This window comes from Chiroxiphia lanceolata, chromosome 2 (genome assembly GCF_009829145.1).
Source record: "Chiroxiphia lanceolata isolate bChiLan1 chromosome 2, bChiLan1.pri, whole genome shotgun sequence".
Lineage (NCBI taxonomy): Eukaryota > Metazoa > Chordata > Aves > Passeriformes > Pipridae > Chiroxiphia > Chiroxiphia lanceolata.
The window spans coordinates 97,222,842-97,242,415 of NC_045638.1; the positions used below are offsets into that span (position 1 = coordinate 97,222,842).

General features: G+C 39.6%; 1 protein-coding gene across 20 annotated transcripts in view; it reads left to right on the forward strand.

Annotated features, from left to right (window-relative positions):
• Positions 1–19,574, forward strand: part of ZBTB20 (zinc finger and BTB domain containing 20) — a 477,688-nt gene that overhangs the window by 412,630 nt on the left and 45,484 nt on the right. The window contains exon 1 of one of the 20 annotated variants that reach the window (XM_032678462.1): positions 11,063–11,502. The exons of 16 other annotated variants lie outside the window; for them this stretch is intronic. The gene's annotated coding sequence lies outside the window, so the exon portion shown is untranslated. 3 more of the 20 variants (XM_032678466.1, XM_032678465.1, XM_032678461.1) reach the window with 3 other exon arrangements.

A 19,574-nucleotide genomic window follows, 5' to 3' on the forward strand; every position in this document is an offset into this window, starting at 1 on the left:
CAATTTAATCAGATGTTTACAAACTGCAGACAAGAACACAGCCTGTTAATAGCAGTAGTCCAGTTTCCCTATTGCCATGTTTGTAGAACCAGTAGAAACCAGGGAGCAAAATTTAGACTTTAAACTTTAGACCTAGTTTTTGCTACTAATTCCTTAAATTGGTGCTGGATGAATGCCAAAAATTCTGATCTAACATGGGACCAGCAGGAAATTAACAGCTTTTCTCTCTTAAAATGCCAGAGGTACAGAAGCTTTGTATCCAGTACTGTGGTTCTCAACTTTCTGAAGGCACATAGGCTGTTTTTCATTATTTACCTCACCGTTCACAGTATCAAAGTTACAGTAGTCTTGTGGCAATCTTGTCTTCTGCCATTTTGTTTCAATATGTCTTTAAGTCATCTCTTGCTAGAAACTAGAAAAATTGGTAACAAAAGGGAAGTATCACCAGTGTCAGTTAGACTACCAAAATAAGAAAGGCCTGTGAGGATTAGGCTCTCAGTGTTCATGCCAGCTGGAAATAGGTTGGGATCCCATTCAACGTCAGATGGTGGTGGCAGCTGACATCTTCTGCCCTACCTATGTTAGAGGCAATTCTGTGGCCCCATAGTAAAGCTTTCAAGGCTATTGTCTTGTTTCAGCAGCAGTTCCTGATGATGATGCACCAAAAAAAAGGCAATTCTCTCTTTCTTCAATGAGAGGAAACAGCGTAGAAACACAGTTGTGCAGAATAACATCTTTAGTTCAGAGGAACAAAAGGTTGAGCTGAGAAGGTCATAGTTTTGGCTTTTCTTGCTTATGTTTGCCTGATTTCTAACTTTAGAATTAGTATAAAATGTATCTCCTTTGCTCATCTGTTTTCTCTGACTGTATCTGTAAAGAATTGTTAATGCCTTACAAAAGCGCTTTCATAGCTCACCATGATGATCAATATGTTGAAAATAGGCATCTTAAAATATGGATTACTGATGTGATCATTTGCCCCAGTTTCAACCTTTCTAGATAATCTCTAACACAACAGGCATTAAAAAATACAGCATGTGATAACAGTAGCTGCTTAGTTGCTCCCTAGCAGAGCTACAAAGAACTCTGTATTTTCACTTTGCAAACCTTGGCAAAGATATAATACTGTATTTGCCAAATTTTAAAAAATGATGGAATTTTGCTTTCATGCCCAGGAATAAAACTGCCTAAGGTACCAACCAATAGAAAACTTGATGGTGGGGGGAATACCCCAAGAGCCTTGGATGCTATTTTTTGATAGACTTCAAACATTAGCAGATATTACTACAGCAGGACAAAGAGTTCTCTGGACTTTTTGCCCTGAGAACTACAAAAATAAGCATCTGACATCAAATAGAACAATAAAAATACCTTCTCAGATTCTATCCTGATTTGACAAATCTCAATGGAAAGTTGAAATGAAATAGTTTAAATGCCAATACCCTGACAAAAATGGAAGAGAGATGTTAGAACAAAAAATTTTATCATCTAGGTTAGCAATTGCTCTCTCTGTTATTAAAATTGAAAAGACAAGTTAGTAACCCCTGGATCATTCAGCTACTAGGTTACTTAATAGATCAACGCAGAAGTTTTCCAAATTTCTCTCAATTTTACAAAACACTAGTTCATTTCTGCAACCTGGAGTGAAGCTGTTTACAGCTCTGCACTAAGTAGAAAGTTCAAATCAATTCTTGTCCATTAGAGTTAGATATAACTGATGAAATATCCCCAAAGGAGTATTGTAAATGTATCAAGATGTCCTCCCCCATTACAGAAATGGGGAGGCATGGTGAATTACTTACCTTCTCTCTTACACTTAATGTCTCTGAAATGCTGCCAGGCAGAAAAGGCTTATCTTGTCTCTCTGGGTTTAAGAGAGGTCTGTGCTGTAGTCTGGAATACAGGGGAGGAAAAAAAAGGTAGCAGTGCTGAGGGCAGACCCATATTAGTCTTTATTCCCAGACAGGACCAAGAACAAAAAAAAAAAAAAAAAATTAAGAAAAGCTACTCAATAACCAACAGTGGATTCAAAATACATGCAGGAAATATCTGATCCAAAAATCAGTACTAGGGAGTTTTTAATAATGTAACTGAAATTTTTGTGCAGTGAGCTATATAATAAATTCAGTCATTAAAATGTACACTGAAATAGCATTGGGGCAGAACATACAAACAATAGAAACCAAGAAATCCATGCTTAAGGATGTCTCTAAATGCCAAAGCACAGTGAGCATGGTATTGAAAGTAGCTAGCACTCACAATTTGTCTCCATCAGGAAAAGAGCCTTCAGCCTACTTCTCACATGCTATCAGTTTGGCTCTAGGATTGTACTTGAAGTTGTAAAGAAATATGGGAAGACGAGGTTCTTGCATCAGGGGAGCATCATTTTGTATGAAGCCTTTGCTAGGGATGTAATGAGGTTTGTGGCTGCCAGACACACTTCACGTTTTACGACACCTAACTGAGATGTTCTCGGTCTACTGTTGCTGCTGGCATACAAGATTGCTCAGTTATGGGGTCAGCGTGACCTCAGCTGCATGTGACAGCTCTGCCACCAAGCACAAGGCAGTAGAGTTGAGGGGAAAACACAACCAGTAACACCTCTTGAAGACTGAATGTCAGAGAAAAGAGGAAAGGAGATACAGGACTGGGGAACAGCCATGCTCTGAACTGGTCTGTGAAAGTGAATCTTGATGTAGACAAGGAGTTCAGGTTTATGAAAGACTCAATAAATATCCAGTGGTCTCTGAGCATTCAGGAAATCAGAAGTGCACAATGCAATAGGAAGAAGTGCCCCCCTTGACAGCACCAGAAAATGTTGCTGTAACAAAATATAGTCTGTGCTGCCTATGGCAAAACTAGACTCAAACTTTGCATGGTGCATGAATTTTTAAGCAATTCAATGAAACAAAGGGAGAAGATAGAAGTTTAAAAATCCTTGGTGGGGTTTTTCTGACTCCTGGGAGTTCTAGCACAGCAGCTTCTACTGATCTCAATTGCAACCAAGTGGATGCAGAAGGAAAATCAAAGGTGGAACAGGAATAGTGGAAGTAACTTGGCGGAGAAAAAAGTATTCAAAACAAAATATTTGTTAAGTAAAATCACAGGACAAAACCTAATGAGAAATTACAAAGCTTCAAGGTCCAGTTTAATTATGCGAGAGGGCAGGAGGTCTGTAGGGTCTTAAATCCCGAAGTGGACAGTGTGACTATTCCAATAGTTATGTCACTGACTTGGAATTCTAAAGTCTGATTTTCAAATTTTTGCATATTATTTTCTTTTGTGACCCTGGCAAGTAACAAGCCTTAGTTTCTAGCCTGTAAGATAGGAATACTAGCACTTCAGTAACTTACAAGGATTTTGTGAGACAAAATATTTTGAAGGTCTTGCAATGAAAATCATTGTTGACAGCTTGGAGTTGATCTTCTACATTTTTCTCCATTGTTTTCCTTCCAAGCCACAGTGTCTAAGATAGCCTCTGTTCATAACAGCTGTCAATATGTTAATGGGCACAAGAAAATAGTTCGATCACTCTACGTAACTATAAAGAGACAAGTTCACATTTATGATGGTTTTGGTGGTGTTCCCCCAAGCAGAACCCTTTCTGACTCCTCTGTCCAAAGCACCAGGAGCCAGCCCCCACTGCCCACCGCTCATATGCCCACTCCAGGTGGTGTTTTTCTGGCATGAGCTGCTCTTTTGCATCATGGGAAAGCAGCTCTTTGCCAGCTCTGTTCTTGAAATGCTGAGGGACCATAGCACAAGTGGGTCTAAAGGCTGCCCAAGGCCAAGGAGTAATCATTTAAACTCCCTGTACTCCAAGATGTATTTTTCCTGCTGCCTGCCACTACTGTCACATACTACTGTCACATACTACTGAACACATCTTTTCTCTGGGAAGAGAGAGCTTTATATTGCTCTCAACCAGTAATCATATTTGTTACCTCCACTTCTCTCCCACTCTTTCTGGATGGAGAAGGCTCAAGGACCTGAAGTGAGATGGCCAGAAAACAACAAAATGCACCCACAGGTTAAACCAAGTAATTAGTGGGAAGGTTTCTGTTCTTACTGCTGTGATATAGCTAGAGAATGTTTGACACCTGGCATAACATCTTTAAACTTTGGGAGAATCACTTTCCTGGAAAGTAAAATCTCTGAAAAGTTAGTAAGTCTTCCCAAATTAATGTCATAAAATCTTAATGCCAGTCTCTAACTCATGACATGCAATTCTTTTTAAAGTAAAACCATTTGCGAAACTATTAAGAGTTCCTTATTTCACCTATTTGTATTTTGAGTCTTTTATCTTAGGCCTGGCAAAGCACTACAAAATGGCATCTGCGCATACTTGTCCAGATTCTATTTTATTCTGCCGTATTTCTCTCCTAATGAACATTTTCAAAATGTTCAGGTGAAGATTTTTGTGGTTATGAGCACTTCTGCATCACTTGGAATCTGTCCTCCTGCTTGAAAAGTTTGTCATTCAGTTAAAAACAGGAAGCATATGACTTAGATGGCCAGACGCATAGTATAAATAACAAATGGCAAAAAAAAATGAATCCTTCATGTATTGCCAAAGGTATATGTACCATTTATCCAGACTGTTCAGCTCACACAACTGAACAAAAACATGACTAGAAAAGATTGAGACTTAGGTACCAAAAATAAAAAGGGAGTAAATTTTTCCATTCTGCATCAGTTGTACAGTCAACTCTACCAATCCTTCATGACCAGCCTTAGAGATAGGGAAAGCTGTAAACATATGTTAGAATAATTGAAAAATTACATATATGGCTCTTCTGTACGTAGTATTGCTGTAAGTAGCATCGCTGATCTCTCAGGACCTTACAAGCCACCTTTAACCCCGTTCTGCATATCTTCCTTGAAAATCAAAGGGATTGTATTGCTTCGATACAGAATTCTTCTGTTTCTTTCCATCATGAATTGCAAAATTCACGCCTTTTGTTTATCATTTCTCCAGGAATCAAAACTGCTGTTCAGCCAAACACTTTAGATATCACGAAAGAGACATCAGAAAGATTAGGAAGTGCTCTGAGTGTAAAATGCTTACAGGTTACATATGCGAGTGTATGTATAAGTATTTATACAAACGTGTGTAAATATATATATGTAAAAATAAAATTAAAGAGTTGTTTGCACATATGCATGCATGAATATGTATAACTGTTTGATGGGCGTGTGTGCAGACATACATGTTTATATTTGTATATTAAATATGTGATATAGTATAGTCACTAATTTCAGTCTGGTAACAGGGTCAAAAATAAGCATGATAAGCCTTATTAAGAAACCTGCTCTCTTCTCCAGAGCAGTGACACTGACCTTCTTCTAATGCAAAATAGAAATTGTACATGAGACAAAATTTTGGATAAAGACTTAGGCTTCTGCAGTTCTAATGAAGAATATTATATCTCTAACAGAGAAGAAAAACTGTTTCCTTGTCTGGGAAGAAGCAGTTGTTTGAAGGTGCACAGGTTGGAGAATTGTTAATCTTATTCTTGGGGGGAAACCTTAGCCAGCAGGAGATGCTAATATAGGACGCTTAAAATTACTCCTGTGAAAAATTAATTTAGAATACACATATATGATTCATTACAGGTCTGTTGCTTCTACATGCATGATATATGGTGCTTTCTGAAACTGATATTATTAGGAGATTAAATTATCTGATTGAGAAAGGTTGTGACTTTATAGATTCCTTTCTAGGAGTTTTGGGCATTGGAAACCATTATACAAAAATCCTGAAACCTGCAGATCAACCGTCTGCATCACTCATTACCCTTTGCAAACATCTTATTTCTGGGGAAAACAGTAATAATGGATACCATAATCCATAGGTATTCAAGGACACTTGTCCTCCGTCCTTTGGGCTTTGTATCATCTTGGGATAGGTGGATTCTTACTGTGATCATGACACAACAAATGTTCTTGCTGATGTATTTCATCAAAACCTGCTCTAATCCACTCCACTCCCCGTTGCCCTTGGAGATCATCTTCATTTGGAAGGAGGAGTTGAGGGAGCTATAGTATTCTAGTGGCTTTGTGATGAGCGTGAAAAGCCCCTTTCTGGGTATTTGGAGGGTGGACTTGGTGTATCCTTGGGTCATCTCCGTACTGTTATAAATAGGCTGCTGTAAATAAGAGGACAAATTACTCTGACTTGTTCCAGACAGACATACAGTACGTGCAGCTTAGCAGGCAGCTTTCTGAGTCACTGTATGCAAATCAAGCTTCCCATGAGACTTTGCGATAAAAAGAAGAAAGCAACTTGTTATTTCAGTAATTGTGAGACACTGAGCCAAATAAACTAAGGCTGCCCATAAAGCCACCCAAAACCTGGGGAAGGACTGTCTGTGGCTTCTGCTTTCTCTCCGATCACTAACGGCACTGGGATTCCCAAGAGTCACTGGACCATCTTGATTAAGTCAACTTTTGTCTTTGGTTTGACTAGAAAATGACCTCTTAAAGGTGAGTCTATCCTGTGCAATGAAAGGAAAATTTGACCACTTTTGAGTCGGATTCACAGTCAGACTTGCCTGCGGCTGCTGCACGTTCCCTCTGGACTGCCTGGTTGCCAAAGCCCACTCACCACTTAAATAGCCATTGAAAACAGCGCAGGATGCTTTGACTCTGAGCAAGGAGCAGTCAGAAGAGTCTGGACAGACTGATCACCACCAGTAAAGGGCTCCAATCTGACTGTGTATATGTAGGAACAAGCTTTTTCTATAAATTCAAGGTAGAGCCATCCAGGATAAATGTGCTCATGGAGTGGGCTCGATATGTAAAATGTACAAGAAAATGTTTGCACAGATAAATGTAATGAATTTCGTTTTCTCTCCTTTTGCTTTGTCATATTCCCCATCCATACAAAGCCACAGTTTATCTTTCTGTCCTCAGGAACAAGGAAGCTGCCAGGCACAAATCAAAGAGCCCACACTAATGCAGAATGGAGCAAAATATTCTCCATCATCTGTACAGATCTGACCAGCCTGTATTTAAGTTTTCTTTCTGTGCAGGCACAAATGCAATTAAGAAACCTGTGATTTCTCCTGAGCCTTGCCAGTCTGACAGCTTGGGAGAAGGAAGTGAGGAGAATGCAGGGAATCACTGGGCTAACAGTGATCGGCAGCCACACTCCAAATGTCTGTTCAATCAAGGAGGGCGTACCGGGCAGCAAGGTCTCACTGCACTCTACAAACTGCGGCATCTCGGCGCTTGGAGGCACCATGCTCATTGTCAATCTGTGACAGCCAGCACTGCCTCCACAAGCACTTCATTCCTCCTCCTGCCTTTTCCGGAGTGGCAGGAATTGAAGAGGATAGGAAATCAGAGTTAACTAAAGGTGAAGGTGTGAGACAGAGGGAGTTTATCCTAGTAAATGGAAGGCAAAGGTAAACACACAAATTACAATCCTGGTACTGTGGTGGCATGGAACATTGATGGTACCAGGAGAGTTAAGTAGGAACAGCAGGGAAAAGATGTGTGTTAGACAGTATTACAAAATATATACGTGAAAGCAGAGAACAGGTGGCAGGCTAAAGGAATTACTAGAAATTAGTAAAGAGAGACCAGAAAAGGCAGATAAAGGGACAGGCAGAAAGAAAAGTGTGGAAAAGGGAGGAACACAGTGGAATGGAATTTACAATGCATGCTTTCATGAGATCCTGTGCCCAAAAAAAGAGGTGGATAGGATCTTTGAAACCTTCAAAAGAGATTAAACACACAATTTAAATTGAAATAAAATGAGAGTTATGAGTGTAACACACCGAGCTGGTCGTAAAAATTCTTCTCTGTATTCATAGCAGCGTAGAGTAACATTAGCATGGGCTGCATGACTCAAAGCTCTACAAATCAAAGTTAGCGTGGGCCCCAAACATTTTATTTAAGTCTTACACATATGCCATGCAATGTCAGTGTGTACCAAGAGGTTGGGTATTTTTGTCAAAGACATGTATGCATGTATGTGTTTGTTCCCTACATGCTATAGATAACTTTACCTAGAAGAAATTGCCACAAATTGCTCATTCTAAGATTTTGGATCAGTTGCCGATTACTTTGCAGTCTTCATACCATGGAAACTCTGTTCTGAACACATACATGCTACATTCCTGTCTTGAATTTCACCACAGATTTGCTTTCAAAGTTCCTTCTGTGCCATGCGTTGAGACATAAACCAGAAAGAAGTGCTAATGCATTTCCTGAAGAAAATATATATTCTTGAAGAAAATATATATATATTCCTGATATAAAAGTCTTTTTTGGGGGGGAAATGAAGGGCTGCATATAAGGAAGCAGGTCCATAACTTCAAGTGAAGTTCCTAGAAGAGAAGTGGCATATGGAGGCAGCTCAACTCCCACTTTGCAGAAAGTTTCATTAAAACTGAAAAGTGGCATCTGATAAGACACTTCTCTAGAGCCTCCTAACCTGTCAACAGGAATAAGAAAATCTTTAAAGTGACAGCAGAGTTTTACTCAGTATATTGCACATAGCACGTGCCACAGCCACGTAACAATACTGAATTTCTGTGGCTTTGCCTCTTGTGTATGAATCCCAAGCCAGGTGATCATTTGAGGCTTTACATAGTGTGATATTTTCTTTCCATTTTACACAGATATCAGTAATTGCATATGATAGTAAGCAGTCAAGGATGTGGGGTTTTTAGTGCCTTAAAGTCTGAAGTGGACCCTCAGGCTGAAGCGTCCTGCTCCAAGTTTCAAAGGACAACAAAATGCAATGACAATTATACTCCTCTGAAATAGAAGGTTTATTGTGTACAGCCAGGGCAGATGCTCACTTAGCTGTAACTGAGCTGCTAAAACAAAAGCTGTGTTTACCTGCTGCTGCTCAGCAGATTTGAAATCTCACAGATCTGTTTGCCGCAATATGAGAGGAGCCATGAGCATGCTTTAGCTTTAATGGCACACCTCATGATGGGCCCTGAAATACTGCTCTGGGAGGTGAAGAGAAGGTGAAAATACACTCTCCTCAGTCAAAAAACATCTCTGGACCGTGAAGTGAACTTTGGATGGGAAAAGGTGCATCACAACCGTGTCAAAAGGGGAAATACAAGGGTCAATAAAGAACCATGGACAAAATCTGCCAGATTTAACAGAACATTAATTCAACCTGCTAGGCTTTAAAACCAAGCTTTTCTTTAACCATTTTTCTGGGAATGTTAGTGAAGAATATAAACTAAAGCCCAGCTGATGAATCCAGGCAACTGTGACATGATTAATTTTTCTTAATGTAAATAGTAAAGGGACTGTTCAGTAAAAGATAACCTGTTACATTCTGATTTAAAATAGCCCTATTTAGAATCAGTTGCTTTTTATTATATAGCACATGGGTTTCCCTTAGCATCATCGGGATGACTTCATGCATGTCCTGGGGCAAGTTTTGGCCCCAAATGTCCTATAGTAAAGTTCTAGTGGCACACACTGTAAGCTCGTGTTTTGGATAACTTACTTATGGCTGTTAGCATTTAAATGGTCACAACTGGGGCCTTGATGTTAATGCCCCATTAATCCTCTGCCCTGGGAGTCAGGTTTTCCTGCTTTAACATCTGTTGCACCAGCAGTAGGTGCACCTACACTGGCAATATACAGACGGTCAGGTACACAGGGGAGGGTGTACAGGTCTCTACTAAAGGGACTGCTCTAGCAGGACCACAGTTTGCATTGGGTGGAGCCATGCTCATTGGTTCTGCCTGAAAAATCATCTTTATGTATCATAGCCAGCCAAGCCCAATAATGGCTAAATTTTTTTGAAATGTCCTAGACTCCCATTTGGGTCCACCAGCATCTCTTATTTTAGCAGGAACTGAATCAGACATAAAATAGAGATTAGATATTCTAGTACCTAATACTCTGTGAGCCAGAAAAAAAAAACCAAAAAACTTTGCACCCTTTGGGTGTCAAGATACCTGTATTTGGAAATTAAGACTTACTTGCATTTGACTGTCTTTTGTTGCTCTGGTCTCAGAAATCTTAGACTTGTCAGAAATGTAGATGCTTTCTGAATATAGACACATGGTGTTGTTTGCATTAGTATCTGGTGGGGAATTGTAATAAGACCTTTCTCATTGTGAATCCTACTATGATTGTCTCTGTGGGGGAGGGTTTAAAAACTTCAGCTCATCTACAGAGCAAGTTCTTGCTTGCATAAAATTTTTTCTGCCACTGAATTTAATATGTTAACACTCTTTGGATGACGCTGACTTCCAGGTCATTCTCAGGCATAATCTAGGAGATGCTTTTTGACCTTTGAGGGGCTTTGTGGGGTTTGGTTGCTTTCTTAACAGCTGAATTAGCCTGATTAGCTCTGCCATTGATTGTCTTGCATGCCTTATCTCACTGGCTACATTGGTATACCCTTCCTCAGAGAAAATCAAATATTGTTATATTTGGGGGGGAAAGCCCTATCTGTTTTCCCAGGCTTGAGTGGAAGGCTGTGTAAACTGAGAAAAGGAGGGCCAAGCTTGTTTCTGTGAGCGAAGAGACCTTTTTTAGTGTTGGTATAAGGCAAAGGCAGACTGTTCTTTGTATATACCAGAATCACAGAATATGCCAAGTTCGAAGGGACCCACAAGGATCATTGAGTCCAACTCCTGGCCCTGCACAGGACCCCCCCTCAAGAGTCACACCTTGTGTCTGAGAGTATTGTCCAAACACTTCTTGAATTCTGTCAGGCTTGGTGCTGTGACCACTTCCCTGGGGATCCTGTTCCAGTGCCCAAACACCCTCTGGGTGAAGAATCTTTTTCTAATGCCCAACCTAAACTTCCCCTGACACAACTTCAGGCCATTCCCACAGATCCTGCCATTGGTCACCACAGGGAAGAGATCAGTGTCTGCCTCTCCTCCTCCTCCCACGAGGAAGTTGTAGACTGTGATGTTGAAGATAATTTGCATACACACATCAAACTTTTAGGTAGGCTTATTTTATAAATCTTAGTAAATTTTAAAAATCCCTTTACACTTAAAGAGAGTTGTCATAAGTTTTGTCAAAGTGATAAAAATCACACCATTTTAGGCAGTTTGAGTCGCTAGTGACTGCAATGTTATGCTTGGTGTTTAGAAAAGCTCTCAGCTGTCAGTCATATCAGCAGTACACACAGAGCTAGGAGAGCTGGTTTGGACGGGCTGAAGGTAATTAAAACATTGTATCAATAAGGACTTACAGTATTAACTTTAAAATTAGCTTGCACTTGGGGGAGTGAGCAGCATTGTATTTCCTTCTCATATTTAAGTGTTATCCTACCCAGAATGGATGTCAGAAGTGTTTTGTCTGTCAGCTGCTTGGAAGGTCCTTTGTGACGTACATGGGGGTTTAGAATATGGGGCCAGTAGAAGCTGAGGTAAGTGATGAAATATTACACAAATCTTGTAAGTGTAGAGGTCAGGTTATCAGTGCACATCAGCTGGAAAATAAATGCACTGCCTCAAGCCACCTTTGTCACAGGACTCCACACAAGGCAGACACATGGTGGGCTTGTCTTCTGTCAGGCTCAGCAGGAATTCCTTTCTGTTCTTTAAAAGTAGCTATTTTTGGCTCTGCAGATGGACAGGTACATACCATTAGTTAGCAGGGACCTGCAGAAAGCTAATAAGGTGCACAGGCTGTGGTTTGTCGACACATGAGCTTCAGGGACCAAACCAGCTGAAAAAATTTCCCTCTTTGGCTGCTCAGATTTGCCAACACATTGCACAATTCCCCCACTCATACCAGCACAGCTGTTTGTAGAGTTGGGTTATGAGCGGAGACAACCAATCTTTCTTTAAATCATAAATTTTTGCAGGGATTGGGGAGTAATTTTTTGCAATGGCCTGGGGAGTAATGAGAATACCTTATCTGATATTGCCTCTAAAATCACTGTTTCATTGGACCTCGAGCTTTAGGGCATGATTTGCAAAGTAATCAGTGCTGCATTTATGTTTACCATTTTGTGCAGGAAGCACCATTGCTGGTACAACCAGCTCAACTTCAAATTCAGCATCAAAATGCATCTTCGAAGAAGTTATGTGCTCCTGAAGGTAGAGCAAAGGGAAAGAGTCTTCTGGGTGTCATACTTGACCAACAAGGAATATTAGCAGAAGAATAACTCAGATGCCAGTATGATCTCTGTATCATGAAACTCCATGAGATGTTTTTCCTTCACAACGTGAAGGATCTGACAGTCAGCAGAGCTGTACTCATAAGACCTCAGGCCAAGCTAGCAGTGTTGGGAAGGTGCTGCCTTGTCAGGGCTATGTGGCAGCACCAAATCTGAAGTAAGCATAGAAGAGTTAAATCAGTTAGTGTCTCTAGTCCAAAGGACGTTGTCTTTTCTTCCCTTGCTTCCAAAAAACATAAAAAGAGACACAACTCAAATGAAGATATCATTAACCTAATTTTTCTCTTTGATAACACCACCACTTTAAACTGTCAATAAAAACAAGTTTATTTCTGTCTCCACCTGCCCCTTGCTTTTCACCCATAAGTCCTTTACTTTCCAGTTAGAGTAACTAAGGATTATTTCCAGTGCAAGCTGAAATCAGTCAGAAATGTAATAATTTCTATGTCTCAGGTTTAGCTGGTGGTTTTCCTGTCTGCACTCCTTGCTGCTGGGGGTTTATGGATGGGAAGTGACAGCAGTGTTTCACCTCATCTTGTCTAGACACTTGCACTCCCTCCACTGCCACCCCTTGCATGACTTTAATATACTTTTTGTCTGTGTGTGCAGCTTTTTGCAGTGTTTTAATACTCAAGTAAGTGGAGTATTATTTTTTCTTCTATTTTCTTATATTCATTCAATAGTATGGAAAGGTTCAAGGCTCACTCTGTCTGTTACTGACTTTCTTAGGATGCTTTCTAGAGAGCCTAGCTCCCTTTTTGCACAATCAGGTTTCCGGATTTGTGATGCAAGCATTTAAACTTTCCATAGCCTAGTCAACTCATGGTTCAGGAGGTCACATATCCTTTGAAGTCATTTCCCCAGTTCCATTGTCACATCTTGTTGCCTGATCCATACATGCTATTCTCTTTTTATGCAATGGATTATTTATCCACTCTGCTGTGTGGCTATTCCTCGTCGTACTGTCTGATGCTAAAAGTCCTTTCCTCAACTGGCTAGATTTTGCTTCTTGCTGTTTTACTTCTTTCTTCATATACAGCTCTGCCTAATTCACAAGATTATCCAATGAACATGAATTTAGTCTCCTTCTGGTTAATCATCTTCTAACCTGCCAAAGTGTGTTTCATGGGTTTCCATATTTTTACAGATGGCTTTTAGGCCACAAAAACAGAGTGTACCTTGGAGTCATCAAACTGGAAAAACAATCAAGACCTGCTCAGCCCATCTTCCCAGGGCCAGTGAAGGATGGTGTGTGCATCACATGTCTAGTGTTTTGTCTAGATCAGTTTTAAATACACAGTCAAACTTCAGTTCCTTCCCTAAGTATATTACTCTTCAGGCTTATGCTATTTGCTCTTTGGAATGTCAGCTTTATGTTACTGATCTTGATTTTATCTCTACACCTTTTTATTATTATCTACCCTCTATTCTTTCCCTTTTTGCTTCTTTTTTTTCTCTTTTTTGTTTTTGGCATTTGCACCTTTCAATTATATGAAGCTTGTTTTCATACCTTTCCCTTCATCCAATAGTCATTGGCATTGTAACTGGGGTATTGCAGGTGTAGTTCTTCATTTCTTTCCCTAATAGCTCAGTCTTTCCACCACTCTGGTCATTTATATGGCAGCTCTTTGAACTCTCTCCAATCACTCTGATGAGGAGGTGCCCAGAAACAAATCTCACATTCCAGGTGATTTCACATCAGAGCAGAGACAGAGATACTATTGCTGTAATCTTGCTGTTATGTGATGTGATTACTTAGCTTTTAATGGTGATGATTTGTCTTGACTTTTCTCTGTGTGTTCAGTCTAGACTGTGGCCATTGTCTGTGGCTCTTTAAAAGATCCTCTTTAGAAGCCTCCAGGTCTGTTCCATTGATCTGAATTTGTTCATTTTCCTTTCATGTTCCTTCAGCCCCTTTCCTCCCTCATTTTCCTCAAGTGTAGTTGTCACAGAGCTCAGTATAATCCTCTCATGGTTCGTGTGTTTTGGATACTGCAGTTAACAGTTCAGCTCCCCCTGCTCTCAGAGCCAATCCTGTGGGCTGAGTTTTTGAGGCTATTTACTCCGATGTGCAAAAACAGGCACTCAGCTTTAGTTACCTAAGTCTATCCAAGGCTTTTTTGTAGAAGCTTGGGTAAGTGAATCATATTGTCCTGTAGTGAGTCTTCATGAGACTAGGTTTTAAAGTAACATGCACCTGCAGCAAAATGCTCGTTCTGGGTACTTCTTCCCAGTCTTTGGGTGAATAATGCCCAGATATTTCACCTTTTGATGTTTATCCATATAAAAAGAACCAAAAAGAAACAACCTGTTGAGATATTTTGGAATTTTTGGAGGTGTATGCATTCCACTACAAATTTTGTTCTAGCACTTACTGTCAAAAGAACTGACATCTGGTTAAAGTAAACAAATAATCTGAGCAGCTTCTTAAAATGCATGAAATGTAAGAGGCAAGACTTCATTTACCTACAGTGCTCTCCACCAGGTAAACCTACCTTGTCCATCTGACAGTTAAATATTTTGATCCTTGTTATGCTTATGAACATGGGGGTTTTTTGTTATCATTGTTCATTAAATGTTTACTCTTGACATGCATATATGCAGACATAAAAAAGCTTTTTCATTTCTGTATGCCCAGAGTGCTTTGGGTTCATGCTTAGCTCTAGCATGGAACCCCCTGAGTAGCAATACTACTTGTGACCTTTGTGCTAACTGCGATGTCGTGACCTCCGTCCTAATTGTAGCTTAGTATTGAAAAGACAGAATTTATGTCCTTGTTAGCAAAGCCTGTTCAGGATATGATAAGAAAAAGATACATACCTTTCCACTGTCTGCTAACTTTGATAGTGCAAGATAAGAAAAATATGCAGAATACAGTGGAAGGCACCGTATGCTATAAATAAGCAGCTATAAATATATTTGCATTGGAATGCATTTTGAGTTCTCTGTGTCCTGTAGATGAACATAGTTGTGGTAGTCCTTTTGGTTTGGTAACACATCACTGCTTTGGGTTTTTGGTAGATATATTCTTAATCAGTAAACTAACCAGAGTTTGGACAGTTCTGGCTCTTGAGTTCTTTCTTAACTATTACTAGAGACAAAAGTTGTGACAAACATCAATGAAGCTATTTGATTCTGCAGATCTGACTCATGGTATTTTGTGTCTTCTGTTTGTCATTTATGTCTAAGTAAAATGGTTTGGAAAAGTTGTATCAAAGTTGTATTAAATCAGAATAATTTTGTTTTGTTTTTATAATTCTCTTCATTTTAGCATTCTTATTTTTTATCTCTTTTTCTTTCCTTCTGATTTAGTTTATGAGTTTACTCTATCAAGGCCTATTCCACCACATCTACTATTAGAAAACTCAAAATTTTTAGAAAGCCAGGCCTACTTTAAACACAAGCAAAAAAGGTAGTTGCCTAAGGTTGTGGATTGGTGGAACAGAGAGACCGAATGGTTGGTGCCCAGAGTCTTAGAGCAATATGGTTTCTCGCCTGAACTGCTGCTGTCAAGAGTCTGTGCAAATAGACAACTCTCCAAGTAGTCGTAACTTCTCCTCATCTCTGTTTTTATCAGGCCAGCAGAATGGTGTTACCTCACTGGGATAACACAGGCACGTGTACGCAATGTTTTTAAGGATGCAGCCAGCCAGGGCTCCCTGTTACCACTTGTATGATGATGTTTGCAGGGGCAACTTCTTTGCCAATTAGCTGGGAAGCTTTACACTTCCTTTGGAAATAAAATACAAAAAAGGAAGTTATTTGTTCTTTTCTTTTGATTTCCAGGAAGTGGTTGAGCTGTGGAATCTCTTTTTCAAGTGTTTCCCAAATCTTTACATTCTTTTTTGTGTTTCCTTCCATGTATAGTTTCTACATAAATACCTTAAAGGTCTTTGCTCAGCACCCATGAGTTAAGCTTTAGAAGATGCCTGCGAAGTAGAGCTATTATTATCTTGATTGGCCTTACAGAGAAGATGAAGCACAGAGCACTGAAATATCTTTCTCAAGGCCAAGCATAGATTCCCCAGAAGAGGTGTAAGTAGGACCCAGATTTCCTGATTACTAGTGCTGCTCTTTAAAATAAATAGAATTCCCTTTTGACTTCTGAGGATGTTCTTTGATGGTGGTGATGGCAGTGTAGCAAGCCTTGTTTCATATTTGTAAAATTTTTCTTTTCCTTTTTGATCTCACATCCTTTAAACCTTATCATTATTATTATTATTGATGCCTGCTCTAAAAAATTTCTATTTTTATTTCGGCAGTCATGAGTCCTCCATCAAATTGGTGGAACTGTCACTTATTAAACTTCTTCATAGTATTAAAATTGATGAGATTGATTTGAGGCTGCTTCTACTTTTTTTAAAAAACTTTTTTTCTCTTTTAATAAAGGAAAATCAAACTGATATGTTCCACATTTACACCTGTACTTTCTTTTACTTGGTATATTCTTATTGATGGCTCTATTTCTTACTACTTCTTTTCTATTATCATGCGTATCCATTTGTAGTAAAATACCCATCTATCCTCACTGTTGTATTTTCATACTGCAGTCAAAAAGCTCATTGCCTCTCAGGCACCAATTGCAAACCCTTTTCTTTTCCATCCTTTCCTGGAGATTTGTGTGGCAGCTCAGTCCTGCTGAAGACTAAAACCTTTGCCTCTTTTTTCTTACTCATGCCATGAAGTCATAGCTGTCTGTGATATTACATTGGATTGCTCTGGGAAACCTTGTGATATCTGAAGGAGAGGATTATAACTAGGTTAACAAAGCAGTGGCAGGACTGGAATGATAAAGGTGTTTATCATACCATAAAGCATCTTGGTAATTAGAAATTTAAGCACAGACGTTTCCTGTTTTTTGAGGGAGAACTGGAATTTTATCTGTGTTTCTCTCATACTTCATCAAGGAAATTCACATTTATAAAGCAAGAAGAATTGAAGCTGCACTTTGTTTTTCTCACAGTAAGAGGGAAGGGGAAAATGTGCAGGCAGGCTAGGTCTATAACATTGATTTGTAACCAACAAAGGAAATGTCTACTTATGAGACACAAATCAATGTAACCAGACTGTGAAAGTGCAAACAGAGATGTGAGAAAATTATTTGATCGTTAGTCTTCCTTTTGAAAAGACAGAGGACCAAATTCTGCTCCCATTTATGAGTATGTAACTTCCACGAAGCCCAAAGGAGACTTGCCAATGTAATTATGGACAAAATTTCATGTGGTGTCCTTCTGATGGATGGAGGTGTAAGGCATTAGAGTCAGGAAGGGGGCTAGGCAGGAAAGGAAGGATGCTGTAGCAAAGAGGATATGAACCAAGTTTTGCTATTAATGAATTGTAGGTACAGAAAGCATATTGATGTTCCCTCCCATGCAGAGGTGGCCTGTATGAACTGTGCACCTTCTTAATTCAGCTGAAATCTTAAAACAGTTTACATTAATTTGAGAATTTGTTGCCACAGGCAGAGATGTTTTCTTGGAGATGGACTTGTCTCCTGAGAATAATCTAATCTTGCAGATTCTAAACTTCAGGGTCCATTATCTAGAAAAACCCTATATTAACAATAAAACCACTGTGTTTTGAAGGTAGGAAGAAAATTTGGCTTTCTAAGTCCTTTTGGCCCATGGAAAGTAACAGATACTGATTTGGAAGTGAACCCCTTTATTCTTCCATGGCTCGTCTTTAAAAAGACAGTCTTCTTCTCAGATGGGGGGACTTTGTCTCCCCTGGAGCTATTTGCACCCCCAGATTTACCCTGTAGGTTGATAGAATTGGTTGTTTCCATGCAAAATCAACTTCTGAAGCTGTGGTTTGATGGCATAGTGGATCTCAGTCATAAAACTGTATCAAACCCACTGTAGCCATGTAACACAAAGCGTAATCTGCGATAAATTCACATACTGATTTGAATGTTTTCAGAACAAATGGATTAACTTTATATCTCAGGCTTTCTATCAGATCAGGTATCACCTGTCTGCGCCGCTCTGACTTCAGGCTAGATTATATATCGTCTGTTCTCTTGCAGCAATACAAACTCTTGCTAATTTAACAGTAATGTGATCATGTGCCCCTGCCCAAACCAGGTCAGATCTATACTGCCAGCTGATCCTGTGGTAACGGCTGTGGACTGATAGCCTGAGTCTGTTCATTAGTGGGGAAACTCATCTCAACTTCAGTTTCAAAAATACAGCAAAGCAGAGGCAAACTGCCTTCTTTAGCTGCACACCCTACTCCAGTCTAGGCTTTCGTCCCTCTTCACCTTCAGCAGTTCCCTGTGTTTGCACAGGTACTGGGATTTCCCCATATGTCTCCATGCAATTCCATTAGTGCAGTCACTGGAAAGAGAGAGGCCAACACATACACAGTTTCAAAGGCTTGGGACTCATTTGGAGAGGTAGATATTTTTATTCTGGTTAAACTACTCTAATTCCTGTGGATATTGTTTTATTTATGCCACAATACAAGATTAAATCAGGCCATGGCTTCCCAACAGGCAAACAAAGCTAGTCTAAACAAATTATATTTTTGAAAGCTTTTGGGATAAGAATAATTTTGAATCTAAAACGCATCAAAGTGACATTAAATAACAACAAAAAGCTTACATTCATTACAAGTTAAGTTCCCCTTTACAGAAGAAGGTGCAACAAGTTCTGTCATTTTACTTCATAAGCCAAAAAAAGTCCTCTTTTTGATTTTTCTGAACTACACTTGGCCTTTTGAGATGGAGGCAAAACTCTCCCTGGCACTTGCCCCCAACTCTAACATGTAGTGAATATTTCCCCTTGGGTGCTCTTTGTGTCATGATATCTTAAAATAAGTGTCTTTCTGTCAGGCATTACTCTTATATAATACATGTTGTCATCTGGAGTGAGGCACAGTTGTGCATATTTAGCTGCTTTGCTTTGTAATGCGCCATTACAAGTGACCAAAAACATGGTACAGGAAGTTGTTTGTGTGCTTTTTTTTCCTTGCTTATGCAACTCCCAAGCAGAAAATGTTCTTGAGAGCAGATGGTACAGAAAAGTCAATTGCAAGTTCCGTTTTCCAGATGCATAGATGTTTCATGTCTACTTGAAGCCAGTTCAGATGGCTTTGTAAACTTGAGTCCAACTTCTGTTTAACCCTTTACTGGGTCACCAGTTACAGTGTTTCCTACAGGAGTTTCAGCCCTAACAAAAATAACCTGAGTGCTCAAGATCCGTTGTGTTCTCAGATGTTTAGCTGGAATCTGGGCAATACTGGTTTTTTAGCAGGAATGCTGAAAGTTCAGCAACTGATGCATGTTCTAGGGTTTCCATTTGTTTCTCTCTTTCAACTTTCTAAATAATACGTCGTAATGCAGAGTGGCCAATATGTGAATTTCTTCCTGTTTGACAAGATTACTAGACAGTGAAGGCAAATTAATTTGACTTCCTACAGAAAAGGTAAGAACTTCTTACCCTAG